Below are 18,349 nucleotides of genomic sequence, written 5' to 3' on the forward strand. Positions count from 1 at the left end.
CAGTTGCTCCTTGTCTTTCTCTATCAAAATAATCACAAATCGTTTTTAAAGAATTTTTTCCTTGCATAAAGAATTTTTCGATGTATAGTGTCTAAATTTAAAATCACGATGAAACTGCCTTAAAATGATTGCGTCTAAAAAAAAAATAGGTTTCATTTCAATTTAGGTACTCGTGTGAATTTTATGATTTCTTTTGGATTAGAGTCTTCATTTTTGCTGAAAATAATCAGCTCTATTTCTTTATTTTTTGAAAAAAACACCACAGTGTAAAAAAAGTGATTGTTGCAAACTAATTTAAATAATCAGTGTGTGTTCAATAAGACATAACGTTATTACCTCAAAATGTCAAAGGTATGCAAACATTTTTGTGCATACAGTTGAGTTAGTGTATATTTTCTTCAAGTATTTTCAATCAGTTCCCCTGAACCTACTGTGCCAGAGTTCCACTGGACATATATGCGAGAATTACCCTAAGCTTATATACCAAAATTCATCAAATAAATTTCACTCAAATAGACCTGTAATAGCTTCCCTCTCTTATATAGTCTTACTTTCGATGTTAAACTTACAAAGTATCCCTTTTAGGTGAATTACAAGCACAACACCATTGGTTAGTTGGGATTACATGTTAAGGCAGGCAATTCATGAAATCCAGTCGATGTCGCTAGGACAAAGCACCAATATATCTGTTCAATCCGCCAAGGTGTTGATAGGGTTTTCATATCGAAACCTTGGCTAGCGAAGATTCCCTGGACTTGTATGACAGGATTCTCTTGGACCTCTTATGTTACGTGTTTAGGCTCGAATAAACAGCAACCCAAGAAAGAGTGAAAACAACAAGCTTTGAAAAAATAACAAATTATTTATTTCCCTGGAGAGAAAAAAAATTGTAAAAATGGAAAAAAATAAGAACTTACGGTTTTAGGAATCAAATCCAAAAGTAATCCTAGAATAATCCACGAAGAAAATTTTAGATGTCCTAATAATAAAATGTTCTAATGAATTAAAGTTCGAGTCCCGGCGAAAAATCAAAGATGGAAGGCGATGACGTATGCTGTATCCTGTTCAATGTTGTCTACAGTTCCTTGTAGAAGTTCAATAAATAATCCTCCGGTTTTGGAAATCCAAATAAATTTTTTAAGAAATGTCTTTGTTCAAAAATTCTGTATGAGCACAAACATACTTCTAGAGGAACGATTTATCTTTTAGAAACCAAATAATCTGAAGAAAAATTAACATATGACTCGAAAACTGGCTACAACAGAAGGAAACAACTTTGACATTAAGCGTTTTTAAGCCCATACTGTCTAAATTCTCTCTAGTCATCACTTATTAAAACTGATGCGCTATTTCGGAAATGCCTGAATTGCGAATTAGTATCACGTGATCATGTTTGCATATATATAAAAAAAATCACGCGGCCCCAGTATGACCTTGATAAAAATCAATCATTTTATTCCGAGAAAAAAAAAGTTTCTTACTTCACTAAAACTATTTACAAGCCTTGGGTTACGTATTCAATATAGCCTCGATCTCACACTTATCATTCACACAATGAAAATAAATTTTAAAAAAGAACTTATTGACGTGACCGTTACTAAATTTGAATTAAGATCTGGAACCAGGTTAGCCTTATGTGTTTACATAAATTATCAGTCATGATCAAACAGAATTACAATATTTTGACATATAATGAAATTAAAAAAATAGAAAGATTTTAAAACTTGCAAACTATTAAGTGTCAGATATAAATTAAATCAAATATACATAACAGACCTATATGCTACAATTCCACAAGACCTATATATGCTAAAATTCACCCAGACCTGATAGAATTCACCTGGACCTATATGCCTGATTTTTCCATGATCTATATGCCAGAATTCCCCATGATCTATATGCCAGAATTCCCCATGATCTATATGCCAGAATTCCCCATGACCAATATGCTAGAATTCTCGTTCTGATTTTTATTTAATTTGCATCGTCCTGGATTTGACTGCACGAAGTGTTTTTTGTTTGTTTGTTTTTGTTTTTGTACAAAACTACGTAACATCTTTGTTTTTTAGTCAGTCAAGATCAGTATTTAAAATGTTAATTTATATAATTATGGCCATAACTCTCAGCCAGATTATAATAGCATTATATTTTCTATGGGGGAAGCAAGTGCCAGTTTTTCCTACAAACCTTTTTGATTAGAGAAAAAGAACAAATCGAAACTGAACGATTCATCAAGTAGTATAGTGAAATAGCGGTTCTGGCTCACTAATGAAAACCAAATGGGAGTGAAAATCAATGATCTGTGAATCTGCCAATTTGGCAAATTTAATTGAGAAAAATAACTTGATCCGGAATTGGGATTCCAGGACTGGGATGACAAACTGGGATCGGAAATGAACTCGGAATTGAAAATGCTTTGCATTTTCCAAGTGTTTTCCAGGAAATAAAAAAATTGTAAGAAAGGATTAGAAATATGGTAGTTCTACCCTGGCTCAGTATACCAGGGAAAGTGAGAGAAAAACCGGGCTGAAAAGCAACTATAGAAACTTTAGATTGTGATTCTGTGAGATTCGTTGTGAGTGAGATCCTGAACCGGAGTGCAAGAATCGGGGTTTGGAATGGGAATGATTCTGGAAATGTGAGGGAATCGTGCAATGAAGACAAGAATGAGAATGACTGATCGTCCTGGACTTGAAACGAACTGATGAGACCCGCATGAGTGATGTGGAAACTTCCGTAAACATTATAAAATATTGATTTATGGAAGTTTCCACATTTTTTTACTTGACAAGGGACCATATTTTTTAGGGTCATAGAAGGGTTTCTTTGACTGTCGGGGATGAGTATGGGTATTTCAGAAAAGCTACAATGATATTACCATATAAGATGTTAGAGATATGACGCCACTAAATATAATATAAGAATGATGCATCAGTCAGAGACGATGATGTGCAAAAAACCTTTCAAGGTTTACCCAGCCAAGGATGAGGCAATTAATTCCAGGATCGTGAACAGAGTTTTCTATGCAACGGTGATTATTCAACACGTAGAAGGATTTGATGTCTGGAACAGTTATGAAGAATTTGACGGGAATCATTATGCAGGAAAATCCTGTGTAAATGAGATTATTCCTTGGTTTTGCAAGAGAAGAATCGCGATAGACTTTGACAAGCACAATGATGTCTTGGAAATTAGAAAATATTACAAAGCAACATGGAATTGTGAAACAGTTCTGTGGAAAACAACCAAGGGAAATCATGCTGCCGCGGTTGATAAATATGTGGATCTTGAAGAACACAAGAAAATACTACTTAAGGCTAGATTGGATAATCCAACTCTCGAGGTTGATAAACAAGCTGGTCTTTACAATCTAAAGTTGCAAGGAACAAAATCATGGAAACCTGGTAGTGTCTGCAAACAATCATTACGTGGACTTTCTGTGCTGGATTCGTTGATTTGCTGTCGTGAAAACGTTTCTGGAGTAGCACCAATAAGCGTGAAAACATCTTGGCAAAGCACTGAAATACAAAGTATTTCTGACAAGGATCTAGCAGTGATATCAACAGCGCTGACTGGGGAACCTAATAAGATTCTCGGACAAATTAATGTTTCTGGACACAAAATGACCTTTGAAAAAGCACCAGGACACTATTGTAACATCTGTAAACGACGACACGGATACAATTACGCTGGTGGCTACATTGAAGGAACTTGTGATAATTGCTTCATCTACGATAATTATGATCATTACAAGATTATTTGTGCGAGATCGATGGGACTTGGAAAGTATATCACAGTTAACAAAGATAACTTGGAATCTCGCATAGGATATTATCTATCAGGTGGTATTGATACCAACATCGACGCGGTTGCAGAAAAGCTGCCAGTGGAAGAAAGAAAACCTGATTATAAAAAACAGCTATATTTGTAAAATGATAAAAGGTGTGCCTGGATTAGAGGGTAGAAAAATATACTGCAATCGAATCTGAAAGGAACGGAAACATTATGTTGATATGAGAACAGTGGGAGTCATTTTTCAACTGGAAGCTAAGAAAATATAGTGTAATAATTCAAATGCACGTTTTATATCATGCTGTACATGTTATGTATATTTGATTTAATTTTTTTTTAAAGTTTCATTACATGTCAAAGTAATGTAATCTTGTTTACTTGATTTGGAATTTTTTCAGACAATTCAGTTGGACCTGATTCTTTTCATAAACAAGTAATAATAGAAATGCTGTTTCAATTTTTGACTTAGTTCCCGACCTTGATTCAGAAATCACTGAGACAAGTAAACAATTTCTGATTTTATTTTATTCTCGGAGTAAAATAATAGGTTTTTATCAAGGTCATACTGAGAGTAAGTGAGCAGTGAATGGGGGCACTTTAGCGACAATGGGAATTAGCATTAAAAACCACCCTGTATCACTTTAGCGACAATGGGAAATTTAACATTACGAAAACCCCTGGGTCACTTTAGCGACAATGGGAAATTAACATGGGAATATATTTTGGGTCTGTTGAGCGACAAGGGAAATTAACATGGGGAATAAATCGTGGGTCTGTTGAGCGACAAGGGAAATTTAACATGGGGAGAAAAAAAGCAATTCTAGGGACAAGGGGAATTTAACATGGGATTTTTTTTTTTGTTTTTTTAAAAAATAAAAAAATATAAAATGGGGTAGGCAATTGAAAGTCGATCTCTTTTCGAGAGATGTGGGTGGCCCTGAAAAGGGCCTTTGGGTTTATATATGCCCTTAACATGAAGGGCATCTGTGACTTCTTCTTGTCCTTAGGCTTCGTCTCACTGTAGGACCGTAAATCAGGACTCTTTTGAGGCATCCTTGCCTCTCCACGTAAATCCTACGTATCCATAGGTTGCTGACGGTCCTATGGACAACTGTCCATTCGGATCGGACATACATCGGTATGTCCGTCCTGAACATCATTGTTGACACAAGGGTGGAAAATTCAACGTCAGTCCACATGCTGAGGCGACGAGAACAGGTAAATCAATGCAGTGAACTGCGCTTATTTATAGTTAGAGGAAGGATTGAAACGGATTGAGTTCATTGACCAATCCAAACACGCGTTACAAAATTCAGTCAGCTCGCATCCAATCCGAAGAGAACAGTCTGTGACGTCACGTGGTCTATATAGATTCGCTACCGCCTGTGTGCAGTCAATCGATGCGAAACAGTGATTCAACATGACGGAAACTCAGAAAACGATCCATTGGGGTGCACCAGCAGTGGAGACTACACAAGGGAACCCGGACTTACTTTCAGAAGAGGTGAACTGGGATTTTGTGGATTTTCTTACCTCGCAAGAATTTGTTCCGGAACCTTCGTCACCTTCATTACCACACGTGGAGAATTTTAGACAGAGACAGAAAGAAGAATTGGAGAAATGTATACAACGACAAAAGGAAGCGGAACAAGCTTTTCTTTTACAGCAACAACAGCAAGAAGAGGTAAGAAAAAAACAACAACAACAACAAGAATCAGCAGCAAAGAAACAAGAGGGTGAAAATCAAACGGTCACGGTACTGTTAGACATTTTAGCGGAGTTAAGAAGTCTGAAACAAATGTATCAGACTTCTTTATCACGACCGAAGTGAATACGACCTTCCCGAGCTAAACACGCCAACCCTGTGACTAAGCCTACCGTACCACCCTTAGTGATTTCAACCAAATCATCATCATCAGAAGTAGGCCTCGGAAAAAAGAAGAAATTAGAAGAAGAAGAAGAAGAAGAAGAAGAAGAAAAACCAAAGGCCCTTTTCAGGGCCACCCATATTTCTCGAAAAGAGAATGACTTTCAATTGCCTACCCCTTTTTTTAAAAAAAATTTAAAAAAAAAAAAAAAAATCCCATGTTTAATTCCCCCCTTGTCCCTAAATAGACCCACACTTTATTCCCCATGTTCAATTCCCCTTGAGGCTAAAGTGACCAAAGACTTTTTCTCCATGTTCAATTCCCCTTAAGGCTAAAGTGACCCAAGACTATTTCCCATGTTAAATTCCCCTTGAGGCTAAAGTGACCCACGATTTTTCTCCATGTTAAATTTCCCTTGAGGCTAAAACGACCCAAGGGGGGTCTGTAATGCTAATTCCCATTGAGGCTATAGTGACCCTATTCACTACTAACATGGCAATATATTGCAAACATTTGTCCAAGTTATAAACGGCTGAATTTGTATAGTTAGTAAATTCTTTCTATTCACCCTCATTAACTGGACGTTGGGCAAGATCCATTCCGGTCACAATTTAGCTAGCGGTCAACAAATGCCACCAGGGCAGAGGGGTGAATTCAAAACCGATTTTTTTTTTAACCCTGTCATGAATCTCCTCCCCCACCCCGTCAAAAGAGAGACATGGCAAAACCCAATGAAAATACTGTTGTCAAAACGAGTGTGATTCACACTAGTATTCAGAACTATTATACCCTGTTGTCCCTATCTGATTCTGGCTATCAGCTTGATAACAGTAGGTATGTTCGAAATTCCCCAGATTTGCATTAATTCTTATTTGTAACGTATATAGGTGTGATAATTTCAAAAGTACACTGAGGCCAACATCTACAGGGAAACATCCCAACCTTCTTAGCCGACTTGCTATTTTGGTATCCTGAACAAGATATTACCACCCGATCCCTACCTTGCTAAAGCCTTCAAGGCTAAATTTGTTAACATTGTTAAGGCTGTCAGGCGTTAGCCTGATAACCTTAACAGCGTTAACAAAGTTAGCCTTGAAGGCTTTAACAGTGTAGGAATCGGGTAATGTTACAGTCTTGATTAATTAATATCCGAAATAGATGGAATCTTGCCGATATATTCAGGGACTTGGTTAGCTGCTTTCCGAAAGAGGTGACTAAATTAAATGTAAATCTACCTGAAAGAATGGCCGGAAAAAATATATTTTTTAAAATATGTTTTTCATGTTATGATAACAGCACTCGTAAAATGTCAAATAATTAAAGTTACATTTGTCGAATCCCCAAACTCCACCCATCATATAACCAGCTGTCACTCAGTTGTAGTTTTAATCTGATCATCATTCGGCCATTTCCGTCAAGTCGAGAAATATTTCTTTATCGACTGGACGGAAAAGGCCGAAAACATTGTGACTGCTGTAGTTTATTTGAATTCTAGAGGGCCGTTAGTAAATCATGTCCCGGGCAACGTGTTGAACATTACAGATGACACCTGCTGGCTTGGTTTTCTTTGGTTTAGTTACGCCATTTGTCAGCGCATGATAGACTGACTATACGTAGCGGCGAATATATTTTGGTGGATGCAGACCCAGGACGGACCCCGGGAAGAACCACCGTCTAGCGTTGCTTAAGTGATATGTGGAACCTCAGCCACCTAGACAATTTCCAACATACCTTCATTTTGTAATGCTTTCTTTGTTTTCTGTTGTGTTTTATTATCCGATTAAAAAAAAAAAAAAATTTCACTATGAAGCGAAAATATGTATCTAATAAGGTGGTAAAATTCTTTACGGAAAATGCATACGATTGACATGAAACATTTATGATAATAAGAGAGCGTGGTTATCGCTGTTCGGACGATTAATCACTACTTATTTTCACTCTTTGCCCTAAGCCAAGCCCAGTTATTTGCATAGGAAAATCTTCTCCTATTGTGCAAAAACTACAAAAACTGTATCAACTTATGTTTTAAAGTATAAATGTGCTTGAAAGCTCCCGAATTAAACCAAATTCTAATCAATCATTTCTGCGTCAAGGAAATTTAGAGTTACTATGTATTCATTTATATTTCAGTGTGGAACTTTGTCATCAAATGCTTTCACAACTTTACCTGTGTTACGTAACACTACACAATCACTCACCGTAGATAACATATGATGGTCCATCCATTTATGATATGTAATGAAGGATATACTATATAATTTCCACTGACACGGTAGAAGTAATGACATTAATTTCCTGCTGGGTCTGTTCCATGAAATTATGTTTTAACATATCAAAACTATGTATGTATGTATGTATGTATGTATGTGTGCATGGATCTATTACTTTTACTATACTATATAATTTCTACCGCTCCGGTGGCCTAGTGGTTAGAGCGTCCGCCTTGGAAGCGGGAGGTTGTGGGTTTGATCCCCGGCCGAGTCATACCAAAGACTTACAAACATGGTACTAACAGCTGCCTCGCTTGGCGCTCAGCATTAAGAGGTTAGTGTTACGACTGGTTGGCCTGGTGTCAGGATAATGTGACTGGGTGGGACATCATGCTACATGTCTGTGGCATGATGCCCCAGTGATAGACATTACTATAAATTGCCACACTGCAGACATCGTAGCGATATGACTGAAATTCTTTTAAAGCTACGTTAAGAATCCAAACCACACACACATACACACATAATTTCCATTGTCACGGTAGAAGTATTGACATTAATTTCTTGCTGGGTCTGTTCCATGAAATGACGTTTTAACACATCAAAACCATGTATGTCTGTATGTATGTATGGAAGTAACTCCTAAGTTTAAGTTGTTGAGTCTAATAGGGTTTATCTCCCTTTATAACATTCCACTAGATGGCGTGGTTCATGTTGTTTTTGGGGTATGGTGGTTGATTCAGACTCAATCCATGTTTGGAATGCAAAGTGGTATGAACTTGTAGGCGACCGCCGGAAGTAGTTCATTAACTTTTCCTTTTTGTTTTGATGCTTTTTTCTTTATTGTTTTTGAATTTTACTAACTGAAAATTCATCAAAAAGTTTCAAGCTTTGCTGTGGAAAAACTAGGGACATAAATCGAATCGGTAAGTTATTTGGGGGTCGATCTATGGGGGTTAGGTAGGAATACCATGTGTACTTATATACTTTGGTTTTAACTTATATGGCACTTAGATTTTTACAGACTAGTAGGCAACTCGGAACGTGACCGAGAAAGAAGAGAGAGCTTGAGAGAGGGAGAGAGAGCTTTTTAAAGAGCACCTGCTACCATTTTATTTATCGAGATTAATACATATATTGTTGATAGAAACAAATCGCTCTTTCTTTTATTTGTTTAGCTTGCGTGTTATTTTAAACAAAACAATTTAATTTCAGAGGTGTTGCATAATTGATCATTATTACTATTAGCAGTAGGGCTTAATATTTAATATGTATCCCAAACACCAGTCCCAGTGACGAGTTATAGGGGTTAGGTATGGTCCTACAATGCAAGACATAGCACATGTTGTTCCCCCCCTCCCAATAAAACTATCGGGTGATGTGTCTTACGTTGTAGGACTAGGGGTAGGTAGGAAAACCGTGTTTACGTATATACTTACCTGTCTACTTTTATAGCATTTTGAATTTGATAATGCAGTGGGACACTGGGAACGTGATCGGGAAGAAGAGAGCATTTGAAGGGGTAACTGCTATCTTTCACCAACATAGATAAGTGAGTTAGAACAGTTACATGTCCAGGTTTTATTCAACACAATACACTGTTCCTCAACACCTCTTATGCGCTTTAGAAATACCTAATGCAAGCATTATGGGGAAAACACGGAATGATTACTATATGTTAAAAATGATGAAAGTGGGTTAAAAACTCATCTGATACATTGCCCCTTAGATAAATAAGAGGCAAGGTTTGTATCTCTAGAGATTGCATTTGTATACATAGTCCTTTCTTTCATAATTGCATTACCACTTTGGTGGCCAAAGTCGTTAGAGCATCCGTCTTTGATGTGGGAGGTTGTGGGTTCATACCCTGGCCGAGTACGAAGAAAGGATGCATATGCTCAGGTGCAACAGTCTTTCACAATGCATATTATACATGAAATTCTCTGGATCTCATACCCTCTGCAAACGGTTAGCCCCAGAATGTTCTATTTTCCACAGAATATTAAAAGACTTTCAGCATTTTCCTTTCTGTTTATCTGCAAACATGACAGAGGATTTAGAATAAAAATTGGCTTTGGCCATAGGTAATACATAAAAGAAATTAGTGACAGTTGCATGTCTGGCTGATAATAGATTGTCAGAGTTTGATTGGCACCTGAAATAACCTGGATTTCTCCTTCTAAACATGGCACTGGATACAGACTTGTATGCATCTATATCTAGACATCTTCTGCCAACAGGTTTTTATAAAAGTCTGTACATCCACATTTGACGATGCCTAGATTACTGAAAAGTGCAACTGTAAGTGTATATAGTCATGAAATTGAGGGCTACATGAAGGTGTTAAACTGCAGTTTTTCAAGTTAGTGTACTAACTTTGCCATGTATTATGTATTTATCAGTAGGGGAATATATTAGAAGTGTTTAAACTGAGAGTCTTCACTCAAAACACAATATTTCAAGATTTGTACTTATTTTACCATGATGCTTCAATCCTGTGTGAAAAAAGTTTCCTTTATGTTATCAGGCAATTTCTTTTGCATGTGTTTCCTATTGCACTGGTTTTAAAATTATGCTAGATAGATAGGTCACATTTTTTGTTGTTTTTTAATCATTATATATATTATAATTATATGCATATACAATGTACTTAGCACTTCAAGTAATGGGCTAAACCAGTTCAGTTAGATGCACAAATCAATTTCTGGAATTTGAGAATATTTGTTTTCTGTGGGAGGTGAGATTGCTAGGGTCAGCAATAAATAATGAACTTTTTAGCCTTGTGTCTGGTTGCAGTTTTCATCACTTGGGACAGGTTGATAATTTCACAGTACTAGTCTGTGAGCTTTGAGAAGATCAAAGTACTTTCAGGTTTGAGAGTATCAATATGGGAACTGATCTGAAGAAAAGTTCTCAGCAATTGGAGAAAGTTCTGTGAGATCTAATTGTGTCTGATATCATCCATATCATTTTTGGTCAGTCAGATGCACTGTTAAGTTGTAGTTTGCATGAATTCCCGACTGTGCTTCATTTTGAAATAACTAAAACTGCATTGTTTTATTTTTTTTAAAACCCACAACTTGCAAAGTATGGTGTGTGGGTTCTAAATCAGATTTTCCATTTCAAGTCATTTTAACAGAAATGTTAAACAAATTACACAGATAAATTCTTTGCATGTCGAATTGATTATATTGTGAAAAATTGGACTCTGAGATGGTGTAAAATTATATGAGATTTTATCCTCTACCTGTGAAATCTAGTAGGTATGGACAAGTATAGCTGTACCTTATCATCACATAGTAATCTGCAACACCAACACAATACTGCCTACGCATATGTCATTGCCCGAGGAACCTTATTTCAACTTAAGACTTCCTTGATGTATACAATCACCTGAGGGCAACAATTTATATCTAGCAAGGGAGACTTTTCCACTTATTCAATGTTGGTTGTATTGTGGTCCACCCAGCGTACATCACGTGAAGAGCAGGTTGAATTTAATGGCTGTAAAGCTTCTAATAAATATGCCAACATCAAAATGTCAGTTGAATATACCTTTATATGTCTTCACTTCTGTCCATTTGTTTCCCTATTTCATTTATGCACGTAAGTACAGTTCATGGCCTTTTAATTTAGCATTTTCAGCAAGGAAGAAATCCCTCAATTTCAGGTGATCAGTATAAAATTCACAGGGTATGTAAGAATTATGTCCACACAGTTACTTGTTTTGTATACCAGTTGCATCAGCCAAACTTGCTTGCATCTGATGTTTTAAGAGAGAAAAACAGTGCTCAAAGCAGACATGGGTTTAAATACCTTCATCAGTTACAAGTACAGTTACAGTGTGGTTGCAGATGTCAATTACAACTTAATTTATTCATAGTGATGACTGTTCAGTTACACCATATTGGTGATTTTCACAGTAGACTAAGTAAAATCATTCATATACAGTTTCTTATCTAAAAATAAATTCCTATATTGTTAGCCTAACAACACCTGGCAGTTATGATAAATATCTATGTTTTCTCATTTTTTATAATTTGTTTGGAATTAAAATACACATTTATATTTGCTTGTGTAATTGACATTGAATTGAACAATTACACAAATCTAAACCTTCAATTACAATTAAATCATGTTGGTAATGTTCAGTTACAATTATATTTACAAATACAGTGTAATTGTAATTAATTTTCTCAGTTACACCAATTATATTGTAATTGAACCCAAATCTGGCACAAAGAAAGTTTTTCAGACACAGGTTCAGGGCTTGTAACTTAAAAAAAGAAATTAAAGTCCTGACATAAATTCCGCAAGCCCTGATTCCAATTCCATGTGCTCAAAAGGACCCTAGTTTATCACTATTGTGTTTATTCAGATCTCAAAATATTTCATGTCTTGCAGTATTTTAATCTTGGTCCTGGTGTCAGTCATTGTCCGGTTGATCCTTGTTGCTCAGTGAATAAGCAGCATTGATGCTGTGCTGATTTTTTTTTGCTTAACCAGTGTTGCATTACTTAATCGAGTGTTTCTACTGAAATAATTTTTGTTAGGTCTTTCCTATTTATCTCACCTCCTCCAAAGGATGGCTGATTTTTAATCAATGACTCAAAAGCCATGATGGACTACCTTTGAAACCAGGAGTTCAGGACTTGTATTTTGGGAAAAACAGGAGTCCCATCAGCAAAAGTTGCAGTCCCTTAGCAAAAGCATATTGTGCATACCTTAAGTGGGTAAAATGCCAGATTAGTACAACCAGTGGTTGCCAATTAGATTAATTTTCTAACTTCTTCACACCATTGACATATAGCTCTTTTTGTCCACTAGAGTAAGAGTGAATTATGTCAGGCCAAGGAAAGGTCTAGGCTGATAAATCAGCCCTTCATCTGTGATGATATTGATTTTCGGGTGAGGGACTGATATCACCTATTCATTAAAAGCTGCAATTATCTGCATCCAAATTTGGCTGCGCACATTGATGTATATGTTAATACACTTACTGGTATTTCTCAAGGCTGTGCAGCTACCGTTGGCTGAAGGGTTCTTTTGGTGACTTTTAAATCCACCTAGAATAGCATAACCATCTGTCATAAGACCATTATTGAATTTCGCGCTTGATATGGATGTTACCAATTACCGGTATGTGTCTAAAGTGTACACAGGTTTGTTCCGGAATGATTTGCATGCAGCAAAATTGCACATTTTAATAAACAGGTGACATCAGACCCACAACATTGTACATCAGTATCAACACAGATTTGTGGGATTGATTTATTGGATTAGGAACAGTCTTATTCCAAGCACTAAGCTATGCATCGGACATAGTGTTCCATGTGAAATATCAGTTATAACAACTTCTAGCACTCTGCTGAATCTCATTCCAATCTTTGTCAATTTGCTTTTTAACCCCAAAATACCTATCCAGATTTGCAAACAGCATTTTATCTAATGCTCAACATGTCTCGATTTCAAGGTTACATTCACTACTTATTGGGCTACATTAGGAAACGAGCACAATAATGAAAGCTAAAGCTCATCATTTGAGGTACTCTTATACACAAGTACAACACTGGACCTTCCTGCCTCTGAATTCAGTCACTGTAAATATCAGCACATTTTCTCACCACTCTGCAGCTAGTCAAGGCTTTGAACTTGCCGCCAAGCTATTGGGTCATGTACTTCAGATGCACTCTTACAGTGCCAACATGTACATCTGTTGGTCTTTCAGCCACTGAATTTCTCGTAAATATCAGCATAGCTTAATTGATGAATAACTATGGAACGCCAGAGCTGTCTTAAGATGAGAATATTTATTATATGCTGTGCTTTTGTACTTATATGATGTGCAAACTTCTTTATATGATGTGCTTTTGTACTTATATGATGTGCAAACTTCATTATATGCTGTGCTTTTGTGCTTATATGGTGTGCAAACTTCATTATATGCTGTGCTTTTGTACTTATATGATGTGCAAACTTCATTATAAGCTGTGCATTTGTACTTATATGATGTGCAAACTTCTTTATATGCTGTGCTTTTGTACTTATATGCTGTGCAAACTTCTTTATATGCTGTGCTTTTGTACTTATATGATGTGCAAACTTCATTATATGCTGTGCAAACTTCATTATGTGCTGTGCTTTTGTACTTATGTGCTGTGCAAACTTCATTATATGCTGTGCTTTTGTACTTATATGATGTGCAAACTTCATTATATGCTGTGCTTTCGTACTTATATGATGTGCACACTTCTTTATATGCTGTGCTTTTGTACCTATATGATGTGCAAACTTCTTTATATGCTGTGCAAACTTCATTATATGCTGTGCTTTTGTACTTATATGATGTGCACACTTCATTATATGCTGTGCTTTTGTACTTATATGATGTGCAAACTTCATTATATGCTGTGCTTTCTTCCTTATATGATATGCAAACTTCTTTATATGAAACTTCATTATAATGAGATGTCCCATAGTTGCTGCCAGAATACAACATCAGAGTAACATGAATCTGTCATTAGCTTGTTATTAGCAAGTGTGAATTTCATTCATGTCAAAATTAATTGCATTTAGACTCCCAGCTAACTGTCCAGCTAGCATGCCCCTATTTCAGTTTCTTGTGTTTGAAAGCTAGCTTTAAATATGGGATTTCTATATTGTATTGTGCATAATAGATTGTAGGTGATATTTTGTACCAAAAAAAGATTAACTGACTGTTATTGTGATGTGTTTGATTGACAGGCACTCCAAATACATTGTCTGAATAGTGTTGTTATTTTTTGTAATACAAGAATGCTTAGCTTTATCTTGAAGACATGGAGTATGTAATATAATCAAGAATTCAAAGAGGAAGAAATGATAAGAATTCTATATTATTTGTATTCAGTATTTTGTAATATCACATATTCAGTGTATCACATACCTACACATACTATTGTGAGCCTCAGTTTGATATATATATATATATATATATATATATATATATATATATATATATATAAAGTTCAATAACAGTTCAATAGCAGTAAGTTCAATAACAATGCTCTCTTCAAAATCAATTTTGACAATTTGTTTTATTTACATATCATCAATAGGAAAATAAATATCAAGTTCGTTAATTGGATGGGGAGGTAACATTTAATATCACCATGGTATATTATGTTACACATTTGTATTAGGGACAATAGTTCATGAATCAGGCAGTCAGTCACATCATGGTTATTGGTTTGGACGTTTTTGTGGATTTAACACAAGTTGTCAGCACACGATAGGCTATACATGGCGGCTAGTATGGCAATCGTTTTAGACCACTAGGTCTCTCGTGTTCCCTGGTTTCGATGTCCCAGCCTTAAGTACTGGATGTTTGTAAATTTTTAGTGTTATAATCATTTAAAGTTTCTTTATTGTCAACATATAAGTACAATGTTTCTTGGTATTTGTGATATCCAGGGAGTGATATGAATAGGTAAGAATTTTAGAGTTTAGAATATAATTGTTTTGCCTTATTGAGTGAAGAGAGATGTGTTAAGATATAGGCGAGTCCACAAATGTAATATTTGTATAATCATAAATGGGGTAAGAGCGCGAGAAGGAAGTATATCAAACCGGAAATACTACTAATGTACAGCATATTTATTTTTATTTGCATTACAGAAGGAAATAATGTTTCAAAACAAAATTTATTTCAACAGCATACATTTTTTTTACTTGTCATGTGTACACACAAATCATTATATCACACACACACACACAGGACCGGATTATCCATATTGCAAAATGGGCAACATGGCCAGGGCCCCCGAGGCTCAAGGGGCCCCGTATATTATCTAATTTCACAGGCAGGGCCCCTGAGGCTCAGAGGGCCTTGTATATTATCATCTGATTTTACAGTAGAGCTCCTGACGCTCAAGGGGCCCTGTATAGTATCGTCTGATTTCACAGGCAGTATAGTTAATAGTACTATGACCATATATATGGACAAGGCAGGATAGCTATGGGCCCCTATGTTGGCTGTGCCCAGGGCTCCCAAAGGCCTTAATCCGGGCCGGTATATATAAATTACAATACAAAATAACAGATACTGATTATGCACCCATGTATATTGCAGTAGCATAAAATAGTTATTACATGGTTCGTAGAGTGCTATACTTTACATTTCGACCTGTTCTCATTTCTTAGGCATTTATGAGAACTTGGCTGAGAACACTGTCAGGGGTCTCCTTTCTCTTCTATTCAGCTACTGACCATCATTATTTTAGCTTGTATTTGAAATAAAGCAATGATTCTTTACACATCTGAAACAGACTTGGAAATAAAAATCAGAAAATACATTTTAAAAAGTCTCATCATTTCAAATTATTTGATTCATGACATTCATTTGAAATGAACAACATACATGCTTAGAATTGGAAACAAATTTCTTTGTAGCCATAAGGACTAGTAGATTAAAAAATTTACTTGTCCTGCTTATCTTTCAGTATTTCACTAGTCCTTCACACAACATACTGTCAGACAGGTATCAAGAGAACTAGTCATTGAACTATTGTCATTATGTAAATTACTAGTCGGACAGAAAATGTTCTAGTCTTGAACTAGACGACTACCAGTAATTTCGACGCCTGTGAATATATATATATATATATATCATGTGCAATGTCATATTGTTGCTGAATTGCAATCAAACTAGTAAATGAATACTACTTATGCATATTTTCAAAACCTTTACTTGAGAGCAATGATTTGTTTTTCTTCAAAAGGTTTATTATATGTGCATAATTTCCTTTCTTATCTTCAAGTTATTAAAGAAAAGATGAGCTTTTGGGATGGCATGTTGTCTGTCCATTAGTATATTTCTTATCACCACTTATTGTAATCTAATTTGGAGGATTATCATGACACATTATGCACACACGTTCATGCTATGCTCTACTCGGTTGTAAACGAAAATGGTGTTACTACGACACTTAATATGGCTACCACAGCAGGCATCTTGAAATCTTGTTACTACTGCCAGTTAACGGAATTGAATAAATGATAAAAAAAATTAAAGTCGCCTATGCATCAGATGCTTTTGCGATTGGTTAAGTTTCAAATGTCGAGATTCTGAACTGTATGAATGGTACCACTACAGTTCCGTGTTTATGTGTGAGTGTCACACTTCTTGGTCTGTCTGGACAAGGCAAAAGTGGAAAGAAATTTAAGATAGGGGACATCCATTAATTATGTCAACAATTTTTAGGCAATTGTTTACCACCCTCTCCCCCCTTGTCAACAACTGTCAAACTTTCAGTGACCTTCCTAATAAAATTATGTCAAATTTTTTTAAAAACCCCCCCACCCCAAACTAACAATATTTTATATGGCTGGCTTTTATGCCAAAAATAGAATTATGGAAATTAAAAGGTCTACAAATAAATTTTAGTACATTTTTTTTTTACTTGTTTAACAGATTTCAAATTGACTACAACACTTTGAATTCATGAAAAAATCAAGACTTTACATTCTAGCTTCTATCATTTTCCAATGGGGAAACCAAATGTTCCTCAATTGTTATAATGGGCATAGTGGCTGATTCATTAATTTCTTCAGATTAATACCATATGTGGTTAATCTGTCTACAATCTACAATCTACACTGAATAAAAACAAAATATGATGATGCAAGACTATGACTTCCTTGGCAAGAGCTCAACCGGTTTAGGATTAATCTGGTGGGCTGTTGACGGGCGAGCGAGTGTGTGCCATACCAACGCACCGACTAATTTCCTATTTTTTGATTTATTAAATTTATTGTAGAAAAAATAACATTGTTGACGTCAATTTATCTTGAAGTCCCCTCTCCCCCATGTCAGCAATTGTCAAACTTCTTCAGCCCCCACCCCATTTTGTTGACACAATTAATGGACGACCCCATAGGCCCTCAACACCAAACAAACAATTTCCAATCTGCCAACTAATAAGAGCGTTTTATTAAATTCAATTAGCATTTCCAATAATAGTTAACACCAAATATTCCCAGCTAAAAGAATTAAGTTATTGTGAATTCAGCCCTCACTTACATTTATTCAATCTTGGTTGCAAATTACAAGTTAAATTTCTACAAGAGTATTAAACTACCAATCAAATGTGAGTTAATATATCAAACCTTACAAGTTGCAAAACCAGGCAAAGAATTCACCCTCCAATCAGATGCAGCCTTATATAGTATGTTTGAGTTAGCTCAAGGATAAAACTAGCCACAGGTTTCAATTTCCAATCAAATTCGAGTTTACATATCTGATACCACCAAGTTAGAAAACCAACCAAAAGATTAAACTACCAATCAAATTTGGTTTTACAAAACTGATACCACCAAGTAAGAGTACGAACCAAAATTTTCAACTGCAATCGGGTTTACTTTTGCATAGTTATTTCAGTCGGTTGATACAGTGATAGCTTGCACACAATATCGGGCAAGAGTAGTAATGTGGGATGATCT

The 18,349-nt window shown here is 35.8% G+C and overlaps 1 protein-coding gene across 1 annotated transcript in view; it reads left to right on the forward strand.

Moving 5' to 3' along the window:
- Positions 1–8,584: 8,584 nt before the first annotated feature.
- Positions 8,585–18,349, forward strand: part of LOC149773609 (uncharacterized) — a 47,512-nt gene continuing 37,747 nt past the window's right edge. The window contains exon 1 of the mRNA XM_089946343.1: positions 8,585–8,796. The gene's annotated coding sequence lies outside the window, so the exon portion shown is untranslated. The remainder of the gene's footprint in view (positions 8,797–18,349) is intronic.

Source organism: Sinohyriopsis cumingii, unplaced genomic scaffold (assembly GCF_028554795.1).
Source record: "Sinohyriopsis cumingii isolate HCF-2022 unplaced genomic scaffold, ASM2855479v2 utg000624l, whole genome shotgun sequence".
Classification (NCBI taxonomy): domain Eukaryota; kingdom Metazoa; phylum Mollusca; class Bivalvia; order Unionida; family Unionidae; genus Sinohyriopsis; species Sinohyriopsis cumingii.